The following is a 14,114-nucleotide window of genomic DNA, read 5'->3' as shown; positions in this document are numbered from 1 at the left end:
GAAACAATCAGGGCCAGTGCAGGATATTTTATTTATTTAAAGCTTTTCTATACCGGCATTCATGATACAATCATATCATGCCGGTTTACAGGTACCGGGGTGTAATAACCTTAAGCAAACAACAAGTGGAAAGGAACAAAAAAGTTACAATAAAACAGGGTTGCTGGAACTGGGGGAGGAATGAAACAAGAGTAGGAGTAACTTACAGTAATTTTATAGTAAAAACCTATTTACATAGTGCTGAAAAGTCTCTTAATAGTTTTCTTAATAGTTGTTGTTAGGAGAGTCCAGTTAGAATCGGGAAAGGCTTTGTTTAATTAGCCAAGTCTTAAGCCTTTTTCTAAAAGTTGGTAAACATGGTTCTAGTCTGAGATCAGGGGGTAAGGTACTCCATAGATATGGTCCCGCTGTGGAAAAGGCCCGATCTCTGAAAGCAAGATGGTGAGTGGATTTAGATGGGGGAACCAGCAAGGAACCTCTGTAGGTTTGGATAGGTTTGGATGAAGTGTGGTCTGAGGGGGATTTGGAGGTCAAGAGGGGCTTGGGAGTGGATGGTTTTATGGATGATGGTGATGGACTTGTGTAGAATTCTGAAGTGTATTGGTAGCCAGTGTAAATTTCTGAGAATAGGGGAGATGTGGTCTCTTCTTCTGGAGTTTGTCAGGATTCTGGCTGCTGCATTCTGTAGCATCTGAAGAGGTTTGATGGATGAGGAAGGGAGACCTAGCAAGATAGAATTGCAATAATCTATATCTTGGAGAATATTACGGCTTGGAGGACTGTTCTGAAGTCTTTAAAGTGGAGGAGAGGTTTGATTCTTTTTAGAACCTGCAGCTTATAGAAGCAGTTCTTGGTTGTGTTAATGAATGTTTTTAAATTCAGGCGGTTGTCTTATCACTCCTAGGTCTCTTGCTTGGGTAACAATGGTGTTAGCTGGTGCACTTTGTGGGGTTACTACTGTTTTCCGGGGGAGATGAGAAGGAGTTCAGTCTTAGCGAGTTTAATATCAAGTTTAAGTTTGCGCAGAAGTCGGTTGATCTCTTGGAGGCAGTTTTCCCAGTGTTTAAGTGTTTTAGTGATAGATTCTTTGAGGGGGATCAAGATTTGTAAGTCGTCAGCGTATAGGAAATGTTTTAGTTGAAAGTTAGTTAAGAGCTGGCATAGAGAAGGAGGTAAATGTTGAAGAGAGATTGAGGAGAGGGGAAGAGCCTTGAACTCCTAGTGAGGAACTGAAGCGAGGGGATTCTTTATTGATTTTGACTTTGTAACCTCTGTTTCAGAGGAATGTTTTGAACCAAGAGAGGCCGTGCCTGTTATTCCAATGTCCAATAGAACAGTTGAGGAGGATGGAGTGATTAACAGTGTCAAAGACCGCCAACAGGTTCAGGTGAATTAGTAAAAAAGATTGTCCTTTGTCCAAGCCCATGAGTGAGGTGGTCTGTTAGTGAAAGGAGTAGGGATTCAGTACTTAATGCCTTGCTGAACCGTATTGGGTGGGGTACAGTTATATTGTGATCTTCGAGGTAATCAGAGAGTTGTGAATTGACTAATTTTTCCATAATCTTGGCTACAAATGGAAGGTTGGAAATAGGGCGAAAGTTGTTTGGATTGTTAGGATCCAAATCCTGTTTCTTTAGGAGGGGTTTGAGAGAAGCAAGTTTTAGGGCGTCTGGGAAAATTCTCTGTGTTTAAAGAACAGTTTATGATATCCGCCAGTGGTTTGGCGATGTTTCAGGTATTAGCAGGAGAAGTTTTGATGGGATTTGATCGAAGGGATGGGAGGAAGGTTTCATCTTCTTTAGTAGAGATTGAATCTCTAGGGCAGTGGTAGGTCGAACAATTCCAGAGATTCTTTTATTTAGGAGGTGGTAGGAACTAATAGGAGAGATGGGGGTAGGGGGCAAGAAGGTTAAGAGATTTGGAGATTTTGCTTTGGAAGAACATAGCCAGTTCATCAGCTTTGGATTGTGCTTGGTCGAGAGGAATAGTGTAAGTTTGGATACGTAGGAGAAAAGGGCTTTTGCGTCGTAGACGAGGTCATGAATCTTGTGTGCGTAGAAATCCCTTTTCGACCAGAGTTCCTGTAGTGATGGAGGGTGGATTTGTACACGGATAGTGTGCTGGGGCAAGGTGTTTTGCACCATTTGTTTTCTTTCTGAGGTTTTGTTTGAGTTTTCGAAGGTCATTGGTGAACCAAGGTTGTCTCTTTGGGGCTTTTGGGTTGAGTTTTATTGTTGACAGAGGACAATTTATTTGCTATTTTCTCTGTGATATTGCTCCATGATGATAGGGCTGAGTTGGGATCTGAAAGGTTTGTGTGTGGAAGTTCATTAGCCAAGTGGTTGCTGAGGTCATCAGTGGAGCAAACTTTTCTGTAGAGAAACGAAGATTGCAGGGGGTGTGTGTTATAGGTTTCTGTTATTGAGAAGGTAGCGGAGATTACTGAGTGGTCCAACCAAGAGACCGGTGTGCATACAGGGGGGGGATGAGTGCGTGATGCCTGAGTTTATGAAAATGAGGTCCAGGATGTGGCCAGCTTTATGGCGGGCTTATTGATGATCTGCTGGAAGCCCATGGCTGTAAGTGTGGAGAGCAAGGCCTCACAGTTGGTTGAGAGTGTGGTGTTGTCGACATGGAGGTTGAAGTCTCCTAGGATCAAGGCAGGGGAGTCCAGATTCATGTGTTTTGCAATTATTTCTACGATGGGGGAGGCATCTGCGTCGAGAATTCCTGGTGGAGCGTAAACTAAGAGGATTTGGAGTGGGTCAGTTTTGAAGAGGCCAACTTCTAATTTTGAGTCAGATTTTACTGGGAGTTGGGAGAACTCTTTTTTGGCTGCTAAAAGGATGTCCCCGCCCCTTTTCTTTAGTCGGGAGGAGGGAAAAGAAGTCGTAGAGCTGCGTGGGGAGTTGGTTTATTAGTGCTATATCTGTTGGTTTAAGCCATGTTTCTGTTATGGCGCATATGTCTGGTTTTGCATCTAGGAGATAGTCATTGAGGATCAGAGATTTCTTTGCGATGGATTGTGCATGGAATAGTGTCAGGGAGAATAGTGAGAGACCTAGGAGTTGAATAAGGGGTGAAATCATGATTGGAATGAGGGTTTTAGTGGTGTGTGGTCGATATTGCATTGTTGCTTTTCCTGTGTTGAGGAGACTGTGCTGAAGGATGGGGATTGGGAATCCAGGTAGCATTATAATCTAGTAGTGCAGGAAAGGATGGGTTGATTGCTGGATGAGTGCTTGAGGAAGCTAGGTGAATGGTGGAAGAGGCTGGATGAGTGCTGGGAGAGGCTTGAGGAAGCTGGATGAATGCTGGAAGAGGGTCACGAGTGGCAGTGCTGGGAGAGGCTGCCTTCCAAGGGGGGGCCTCTGACCTGAGTTCTGGGGCTCACAAAGGGGTGCACTAAGGGGCAGACCCCTTAGGTCACGCTCCTTCAGGCGTGCGGCGCCGTTGAAGGGAGCTCAAATTTAAAGGGCTGAATGGGCCAGCCTCCCAGGCGTCCGCAGCTCCTGCCCCTTGATTGAGGGCTAGGGAGCTCAGGGAGGTTCATGGGCGGCCTTGCATGTCGGCGCGTTCTTCTGTTAATTTTCTTTTGTTTTAGTTTCTTACTTTTGGAGGACGACGACCCCTCCCCTCACGGTCTCCCGGCGTCTCTCTCTTTTGTTCAATTCACTTTCTCTGTCCCGGCGTCTCTCTCTCCCAGTCACTTCCAGTGGGAGCCGCTCCCTCCGGTGGGTCCAGGGTGGTACAGGTTCGGGACCGGAGCAGGACGGGAGTCGCAGGAGGTAGGCCTCTGATTCGGGGGGGGGGGGGGGGGAGGCGGTCGGTCAGGTCAGCGCGCTAAAAGGATATTAGGCGTCCTAGGCAAACCTTACAACCATTCATACTACCCTCCCCCTCCTTATTAAAATTTAGGCATTTAACACAGATTTTACATGAAAAAGGACAAAGTACAAATATACCTTACAACAAGTATATTATATTCATAGGCACTGCTATATGCCATCTAGAAAATCCTGCTAAAATGCAAAAGAGATGCTTGGAATCCATATGCAATATATTTACTTGCAATGCTAGTTCCACCCTATTTCCCCGCCCCCCCCAATACCAGCAAAACTTCTGCCGCCGCTACTTTAAATAGTTACATTGTTCTTGTTCTAAGCTCTTATCCCCACCCCAGTTGTACCTCTCCCTGTTCAATGTACTTTTGTTGCAAGTTATATGTAAACATATGTTCCCACGAATATAGTTATATAAAAAAGTTAAATAAAAAATAAATAAATATGGTATTAGACATCGTAACACTTGATGGATATTTTCCTGGTTCTCAGAAAGCCAAGAGTACTCCGAGTTACAATATAGCAAACCTCCCATACCAAAACAGCACTAACTGCCAGCACTTATCAGCAAAAACCCTGATCTACAATGCAAATATACCAGGCCCTAACATACCAATATACCTCCTATTAGGAAGAGAGAACAAGCCAAGCGGCTACAGCTTCTTACACAGGAACTGTCTACCAGCAGAAAACCAAATTCAGTCACATATGCAGAATACGAACATGAAATACAGAATAGAGAGGTCCTAAAATATAAAGTGTGGACAAAATCTGAACTAGAAATCAAAAGCCAGACTCCATATGCATCACAACAATGGAAAAACAAAATACTACCATTCTTCAAAATATCAAATAAAATCAAGAAATAAGAATCAATAATAGTAAAACCATAATAAAAACTATTCAAAACAGCTGGCAAATAGAATATCATCCAATAATTAAAAACTCAAATTTAAAAAATGTTCCAAACTCCAGCAAAACACAAACACCCAATGATTAAAAAAAAATAATTCACCCGATCTCCATACCTGGAAACTGATATCCAGATGCCTTGAGATTGTCAAATCAGCTGGTGGGGAGGGGGGGTTGTTGTGCATAAACTCTCACATACACAGGCTCCCTCCCTCTCACAGGCACCCCACTCCCTCACACATGCAGTCTTCCTCCTCACATACAAACATTCTCACTCTGGGCTTCTTCCCATTTTATTCTGTGGCAGGCAGGATGGGCTCCGTTCACTGCACTCCATGCCCTCTTCTCTTGGACCTCTCTCACCTTCAGTCGTAGGCAAGATAAGCTCCACCCATGGCTCTCCCAGTCCACCCTCCCTTTGTCTTGGTCTATGCTCTTCATCTTTAGCAGCGGGCAGGTTGGGGTTCCACCTGCAGCCTTTCCAGGACCCCTAGTCTTCTTCAGCTGTAGATGGGATAGGCTCCATCCACAGGCCCACTGGAGTTCTCTCCTTTTTGTCTTCAATCACCGACCAGGGGTTCACACTGGGAATTTTGCCACTCTTAAGGTTTGGTGCTCTAGGCCAGGGGTGGGCAACTCCAGTCCTAGAGGCCACAAATCAGTCAGGTTTCCAGATATCCTTAATGAATATACAAGAGAGATTAGCATGCACTCTACCTCAGTTGTATGCAAATCTATTTCATTCATATTTATTAGGGATATCCTGAAAACCCAACTGGTTTGGAGCCCTTGAAGACAGGAATTGTCTACTCCTGCTCTAGGCAACCACCTAGATCACCTAATGGAAGCACCAGCCCTAAATGCAATACTTGGAATATCTAAAACAGAGGATACAACAGTAGTTTCATGAACTTGGAAAATGAACAATGACAACGACCTAGGCCTAATAATTCAATCAAGGTCTCCTCAGGGGGGAAACAATCGACAAATATGACGATCTGGGGAACAAAGCTCTAGATCATCTATTCACAGACCTTGTGAATGAATTAATCTACTCAAGAGAAATCAAAGAATCAACTTAACTATAAAGAGGTTGACTGTGCTTCTCTTCATGACATCAAATTAAACTGAATTTCCCTGTACAGCTGAAAGAAAGAGCTCTGACTATGATGGATTTCCCCATGTAACTGCAAGAAAGCAGAGTTGCTTACCTGTAACAAGTGTTCTCCCAGGACATCGGGATCCTAGTCCTCACATATGGGAGACATCAGATGGAGCACTGTCACGGAACACTTTGTCAAAGTTTCTAGAACTTTGACTGGTACACTGAGCATGCCCAGCATGCCACTAACCCTGCAGCCACCAGGGGTCCCCCTTCAGTCTCGTTTGCAGCAAAAGTACGAGCGAAAAATAAAAAATAATAAAACGTAAGCGAACCCAACGCCGCAAGGTGACACGCAGGTTTCGTGAGAAATAACATCCTGCTGTCCTGGGAGAACCCCTGTTACAGGAAAGCAACTCTGCTTTCTCCCAGGACAAGCAGGATGTTAGTCCTCACATATGGGTGAATAGCAAGCTACAGGCTGAGTCATATGTATGAGGCCAAGCAGCACCGAACATGTGCAACAGGCACAACAACTGGGGTACTGTTGGCAAGGATGAGGCAGCCTGAGTTCACAGCGGGTCAAGTTAGGACGAGTTGGGTTCCTACACTGGCAATACATTTCTTAGGACAGACTGGCCAAAGACTGAATCCTGTCGCCCAGCCTTGTCTAGGCAGTAGTGAGCTGCGAAGGTGTGGAGAGAGCTCCATGTCGCAGCTCTGCAGATGTCAGCAATCAGTACCGAATGGTAGTGTGCTACTGACGTTGCCATTGCTCTAAGTGTGCCTTCACTCGTCCCTGCAGTGCAAGGCCTGCTTGCTGGTAACAGAATGCGTTGCAGTCTGCCAACCTGTTTGACAGTGTTTGCTTGCCCACCACATTCCCAAGTTTGTTCTTATCAAAAGAGACAAAAGGTTGGGTGGACTTCCTGTGGGTCTAAGTAAAGCGCAAGAGCATGCTTACAGTCCAAGTTGTGGAGAGCTCGCTCACTTGGGCAAGCGTGAGGTCTTGGAAAGAAAGTGGGCAAGACTATGGACTGATTTAAATGGAAATCAGTTACCACCTTAGGAAGGAATTTAGGGTGAGTGCGGAGAACCACCCGGTCATGGAGGAACCTTGTTGTAGGGTGAATAGGTCACAAGGGCCTGTAACTGCGAGCAGACGTGATGGCTACTAGGAAAAGAACTTTCCATGTAAGGTATCTGAGTTAGCAGGAATGCAAGGGCTCAAAAGGAGTGTGCATGAGCTGTGCAAGTACCACATTAAGGTCCCATGCCACTTAAGCTGTATTAAGCCTCTCATGAAGTGACTCACCAGGAGTTGAGCCATTATCGGGGCATCTCCTATTCCTTGATGGTAAGCAGAGATGGCACTAAGGTGCACTCGTATAGAGGATGTCTAGAGACCAGATTCCAAGAGGTGCCAGCGATAGTCTGTTAAATTATGTGGGGCAAAAAAGGGATCCAAGCCCTTCTGTGTGCACCACAAGGTAAATCTCTCATTTAGAGCGGTAGGATTTCCACGTGGAAGGCTTGCATGAAGCTACTAGGACTTGAGATACTACAACTACTCAACCTTTCAAGTGACGTATCAGCATTTCAACATCCAGACCGTCAGAGAGAAGGCCTGGAGATTCGGGTAGAGTAACGTGCCGTGATTCTGTGTTATGAGGTTGGGCGACGTGCCCAGGCGAATGGGGTCTTGGACAGAAAGGTCACGAAGTATGGGAAACCAAATTTGGCGCAGCCAATACGGGGCTATGAGAATCATTAAGCCCTGGTCCTGTTGTAGCTTCACAAGAGAGTCTTGCTTATTAGCAAAAATCGGAGGATTCACATAAAGTAGGCCTTTGTTCCAGGGACGGGCAAAGGCATCTCTGGCTGATGCATGCTGGTCCCTGTGCAGGGAGCAGAAGCTTTCCACTTTGTGGTTCGGACTGGATGCAAAGAGGTTGATAGTCTGATGACCCCCACCAGTGGAAGATTCTGCTCGCAACAGAGGGATCCAGAGACCATTCGTGGGACTGGCAACATCGGCTGAGGCGGTCCATCAGTGCATTCTGTGTGCCCGCTAGATAAGTGGCTTGCAGAAGAATGGAATGCGACAGGGCCCAGGCCCAAATCTGCGCCGCCTCCTGGCAAAGCAGATAAGAGCCATGCCCCCCTGTTTGTTCAGGTACATTGCAACTTGGTTGTCTGTTTGAATCAGGACAACTTTGTTGGAGAGGCAATCCTGAAATGCATAAAGGGCGTACCACATCGCTCGAAGCTCCAAAAAGTTGATTTGATGGGTCGCTTTGGCTGTTGTCCAAGTCCCTTGAGTTTGAAGGCCTTGGACGTGGGCTCCCCAACCTAGGTTGGAGGCGTCCGTAGTTAAGGTCACTTAAGGAGCCAGTTGCTGGAAAGTAAGACCCACTTGCCTGGTGGACACACAAAGCCAACTTACAAGGGGCAAACAAAGCTGGCTGGTTATGTGTACCAGGGACAACAGCAGCTGAGTAGCTTGTCGCCACTGGGATTTCAGAGTCCATTGGGTCACTCATGGCCAGGCGTGCCATGGACTGTTGATGCCATGTGGCCGAGCAACCTGAGTAGCTGACCAACTGAGGCTCTTTGACAGCGAATAAAGCTGGCAAGGTTGGACAGCATACTCACATGGTCTTTGGGTAAGAATGCTCTGGACAATGTTGTGTCTAGGTCTGCTCCTATAAAAGGAGAGAGGATGAGACTGTGTCAACTGGGATTTTGGGTAATTTATTAGAAATCCTAATGAGTTTAGAAGCCTTATGATGAGACCGAGAGTCCAGGGTTCCTTGTTTTGTTTGGCTTTTTATGAGTCAGTCGTCCAGGTATGGAAAAAATGTGTCTGCCTCTGCTGTGTAACTGTGCAGCCATGACTGCCAGGCACTTTGTAAAGACTCTGGGCGCAGAGGCTAGGCCGAATGGTAGTACTCTGTATTGATAGTGACTGCAGCCCACCACAAATCGCAGATATTTGCGATGAAGCGGAGATATCACTATATAAGTGTATGTGTCTTGCAGGTCCAGAGAGCAGAGCCAATCCCCTTGAAGTAGAGGAAGCATGGTGCCCAGTGATACCATCCTGAACTGTTCCTTGCGAAGAAATGTATTCAAGGCACGGAGCTCCAGAATAGGCCGGAGGCCGCCGGTCTTTTTTGGAATTAGGAAATATCTGGAGTAGAACCCTTTTCCCTGCTGATTCGGTAGAACCAGTTCCTCGGCTCTGACAGAAGGATTGAGAGCTCTGACTCGAGTTTCCATGTGTGGTTGTCTCAGCTCCAGGATGGAATGGGTGGGAAGGCCTTATGTTCTTATGGGTGTTTTTGAAGAATTTAAACGGTAACTATGGGTTACGATAGACAGTACCCACTGGTCCGTGGTGATTGGATGCAAATGGCACAGGCAGCCCCCCACTGGAATATGGCTGCTGCTCTCTTGTGGGGGGGGGAAAAAAAAAAAGTCAAAATCCAGACATAGGGCCAAGCTTGTGGAGCTAGCTGTAGTCTAGATGTTCTAGTTTGGGGCGCCCGAGCCGGTCGTGCACGGGACGCAGGAGGGTAATATCTGCGTGGCCTGTAGAATTATTTCTTGGGTTCCCTATGTGTGGCCCTACGGGCTACAGAGGGAACATCTGGGAAGACAGTTGACAACTGGCGCAGGGTCTTATGACTGTCCTGGATCTTATCCCCAGTACAGGGTACATCTGCCAGTTTGTCCTGCACTTCCTGGCATAGATCTGAGGCTTCAAGTCAGGACCAGCATCTAGCACTAATGCCTGCTGCCGAGACTCTGGATGCTGTTTCAAAAGAATCGTAGGCAGCTCTGACTTCAGGTTTACTTGCTTCCATTCCTTTTTGTAAGATTAAGGACAAGGCTTCTTGTTGTTGATGTGGTAATGTCCCTGCAATCTCCTGGACCTGTTTCCAGAGATTTCCATTATATTGGGTCATGTATAGTTGATATGCTGCAATTCACGATGTCAACATGGACCCTTGGAAAATTCTTCGTCCCAACGCATCCAATGCTTTCTGTTCCTTACCAGGAGGAGCAGAGGAATGTGGATGTGATCATTTAGCCTTTTTCTGAGCGGATTCCACAACTACAGAGTGGTGGGGCAGTTGGCTTTTCTGAAAACCTGGGGCTTCTTGAACCAGATAGGTAGCATCTGTCTTTTTATTGACTGGGGGTACCGTACCTGGATGTTCCCACAGGCGATGCCATGAGGTCCAAAAGAACTTCATATACCGGTATTGCCATTATTTCTTTAGGAGCATCTACAAATTGTAAGACCTCCAACATTTCATGGCGAGCATCTTCCTCTGTGACCAGTGTAAAAGGTATAGTCTCAGACATCTCTGACAAAACTGGCAAAGGAGAGGTCTTCTGGAGGAGATCTTCGCCTTTCCTCCAGCGGTGAAGGATCTGAGAGCAAGTCCTCGGATGTCCGTGATGAATCATCTGAGGATGCATCGTTCCATGGATTATAAAGGACTTTCTCCTTCTCCCAGTGGAGGAACTATGCCAAAGCCGAGAGGTCGGGAAGGCATCGATGGAATCTGGGCAGATGAGGTGCGCTTGGGTACCGGTAACCCCGATGGCCCAGGTATTTGCTCCGGCATGGACGGTTCCCATGGAGGGACGTGACGGATAACCAATCCTTCCTCCTCAGAGAAACCCGGTACTGGAATCAGGACCTGCGGAGGCATCGATGGATGACGATACCAGCGTGTCCGGTGACAGAGGAGTGGATAAGACACTGATGAGCGTATCGAGGTGCTCGAGGAGCGGTGCCATTAAGGAAGCCAGTTCCAGGGCCAGCACCGACTGGAAGCCTCGTAAGGCTTTCAGCACTGCCTATTGGACCTATTGTCTCCTGGGAAGCCGGCATGGGTGGCATGATGATCGGAGTAGGAGGTAGGCTAGGCGTCACCGGAGCCTCCGTGGGGGCCCGTGGAGGCTTGGTGCCCAGCACCGGTGGGGAACACCTAGGGTTCCCATGTCCAGAGGAGTAAGGGGGCTCCTCTGCCCGGGCCCTCTTCGCAGGCAGCTCAATGGAAGTCGATGCCGCTGCGCTATCTGTGCTGGCACCAGTCGGGGATGCCCTTCCGTACCAGTGTTAATGTTTCCCTCTGTGCTTGGTCCAGTCTTTCCCCGGCACAGAGGACGATGACACCGAAGTCCTCGATGGAGTCTGTAACGGACGGTCACCCTGTCCACGGTGCTCCTGGCGAATAGTCCGAGGTAGACAGCGTTTTAACTGGCTTCGATGGAGCACTATGTTTTGAAGCAAACTGCTGCTCCATTTTGCCCAGGCGAGCGCAACAGCCTTTGGGGGTCATTGGTGCACAACTAGGGCATTGACGAACATCATGCGAGGGGCCTAAGCACAAAACACAGACTTCATGCGGGTCTGTTATGGATATGGTCCTCCGACACTTGAGGCATTTCCTAAACCCGGTCGCCATGTTAAATTTGGCGGGCACGCTGTATGCGAGTCTGGCACCGAAGCGGTAAGCCGCCGGAAACCGACCGCAAGTACCAGAAAAAACACCAAGCGGAGGAGGAACGGAGCACGATGGGGGACCCGATGAGGGATTTTTTAAGAATATAAACTTCAAATAGTTCCTTGAGGAAATTGTGAGAAATTTCTCAGAGCTCCTAAACTGCTGCGCAGGAAAAAAAAAAAAACGAGATTGAAGGGGGACCCCTGGTGGCTGCAGGGTTAGTGGCATGCTGGGCATGCTCAGTGTGCCAGTCAAAGTCCTAGAAACTTTGACAAGAATGATCCGTTACAGGGCTCCATCTGATGTCACCCATATATGAGGACTACCATCCTGCTTGTCCTGGGAGAAAGATATGTGCGCTATTAGATTTATATGTCGCTAGTAGTAAAAGGATAACATTTTGTGATTATGCAGTTGTCAAAATGACTAAAATCTCAGTAAATAAGCAAACCCCTCAACATAAAATGTACCATTTATTTCACATCTGCACCCCAGTAGAATAATTTAACCATTTCCCAACCCTCTCCTGGAGGCACACTTACATAGGCTGACTTTCAGGATACCCATAATAAATATGCATGAGATATTTGTATACAATGGAGATCCAGTGTATGCAAATCTCTCAGGCATATTATTTTGGCTATCCTGAAAGTCAGCCTATGTAAGGGTGCCTCCAGGAGAGGATTGGGAAATGGTTAAATCTCTTCTTTGTGCAATAGACTGTTGGAGATCTCAGTAAACTGAAATCTAAATGTTTGCTACAGCAATACCACCTTAATCTCACCAGGCTGAAGCTTGCCAAGCCATACCAGTATAATGCAGTCCACCAAATCAACTGAAAAGAGTTTACTTTCAAGTCAGTCAAGTTATCTGGAATCAAAATAAAATGCTGGATGGCTCTTACTAAATCCAACTAAGATAAATCACAAGAGTTCTCTTATCTCTCCACTATGGGCACAATGGAAAATGCAGGACAATAAGCTTCAGCAACCACTGAGCTACGCAAAGTCAAAACACTAGAGAGTCCTATACTGGATTCCATCAAGTGTAGCATCCTCAATATAAAGACCTGGCTACTATCAGAATATGAACTTTCTTCCTTGCAAGAGCTATCCTTTAGAAAGTTTTAAACACCCCAACTTTGTTTCTCTTCCCCCTCCCCTTCAAATTGCCAACATAGCCCTTATGAATTTCACACAATCCATCAGACTGCATTACAGCTTGGTATTACTTACTCTAGTGACTATAGCACTTGGCTTGTTGTCTGTACCAATCACGTGGCCCCCAACTGTGATGTCTTAGCAGAAGAACATGCACTTCTAGTCTGCATAGACAAGTCTCTGATTGTAGTATATTTGTAAAGATATTATTTAGATATTTAAAGATTGAACGTAACTAGTATCACTGTGCATCCAAAAGGAAGCATTTATCAGAATATATGCCTTTTTGGGATTCAAAAGCATAAATACACTCTTGATTCAAGGGTGTGGTAATATTCTGAATGCTATCATGAGAAGATTGTAATTCACAGCTCTGAGATGGCTATTAAATCACTCAGCAATTCTGGTACAATTAAGTACTGGAATAAATCTTTGCCTCCACCTGTGGAGAAACAGAAGCCTCTTTTCACTTTCTACCTATTTTTAATTCTTGATTGGCAAAGGCACAAATACACGGAGTTCCCAAAAAAAGAATTCCTTAACCTTCTTAAAACACTGACAAACCAGTCAACGATGCTCATCAGGGATCAATGGTTTTCAAACAGCCTGGGCAACCTCCAAACCTATTCAAACATACAAGGTACATTTTAACTGAATAAGGAGGAGCCTGGAAGCTTCTCTCGCAAGCTTCTTAGAAGGATCAGTATCCTGTCAACACTAGCAAGGATGAGAAAAAAGTATCTTGAGACAGATCCTTTTCTGAGAATTCTTCCCAGCATTAAAGGGGAGAAACAAAGTACACTCCACCATCTACAAAGATTCTCCTTTGTGTATAGCTTGTTACAGAAACTCTAGTCTTCACGCTAAAGACAAACACTAATAACTACATGTAGTGTTTTTGCAAGCATCAATACTAGCTTGTATGTCAAACTTCAGAACCTGCCTGAGCCTTAAATCATCCCATCACAAACACAGAAGGCAAATTACTCTCACTTATCCAGAGAAATAACTTAGCAATGTGATGCCTCAAACTGAATTGATACTTAGCAATACATGTTAAGTATGCAGTGGGATAGCTTAAAATGGCAGATTAATAAGCCTGCCTACTTGCCTGGTTCCGTGTCTTAAGACTAAGAACCAAGTGAAGCTGAAATGGCACTTGAATGCAAACCCAAACTCACATGTAGAAGCAGTGAGTGGTCAAAATTAGCTGCTCTCTGGACAAGGTATTTCCCATCTGCCTTTATGCTAAGTCAAAGGAGAGCAAGCACCACAAGATCTGCTTCGCTGTGTAGTATAGCTTCTGCGCTATACTGATTCTTGGAAAACATCCAGGTTTTGCTGAAAGCTAAAGAACAAACCTAAAAATAAATTAAACTGACAGTCGAATAGTCACTAACAAAATTTTAGCCATATAAAATTCCAATTCATTTATAACTGCCTAATTTTAACTCTCAATCAATACATTCTGGCAAGTGCAAAAGGAAACTGGCTGATGTCTCAGAGTACTGATCTAAATATTTCTGGTAGAGTTTTAAATATTAACATAACTATGTTAACTATTTTTGGCAAA

At 45.7% G+C, this 14,114-nt stretch overlaps 1 protein-coding gene across 3 annotated transcripts in view; it reads right to left on the bottom strand.

The window, feature by feature from the left end:
- MARCH7 (membrane associated ring-CH-type finger 7) overlaps window positions 1-14,114 on the bottom strand; it is a 136,192-nt gene that overhangs the window by 78,720 nt on the left and 43,358 nt on the right. The gene's annotated exons all lie outside the window — the stretch shown is intronic.

The sequence above is a fragment of the Rhinatrema bivittatum genome, chromosome 6, assembly GCF_901001135.1.
Source record: "Rhinatrema bivittatum chromosome 6, aRhiBiv1.1, whole genome shotgun sequence".
Classification (NCBI taxonomy): domain Eukaryota; kingdom Metazoa; phylum Chordata; class Amphibia; order Gymnophiona; family Rhinatrematidae; genus Rhinatrema; species Rhinatrema bivittatum.
The sequence above is the reverse complement of the archived record's forward strand: the minus strand, read 5'-3'. Positions and strand labels throughout refer to the sequence as shown.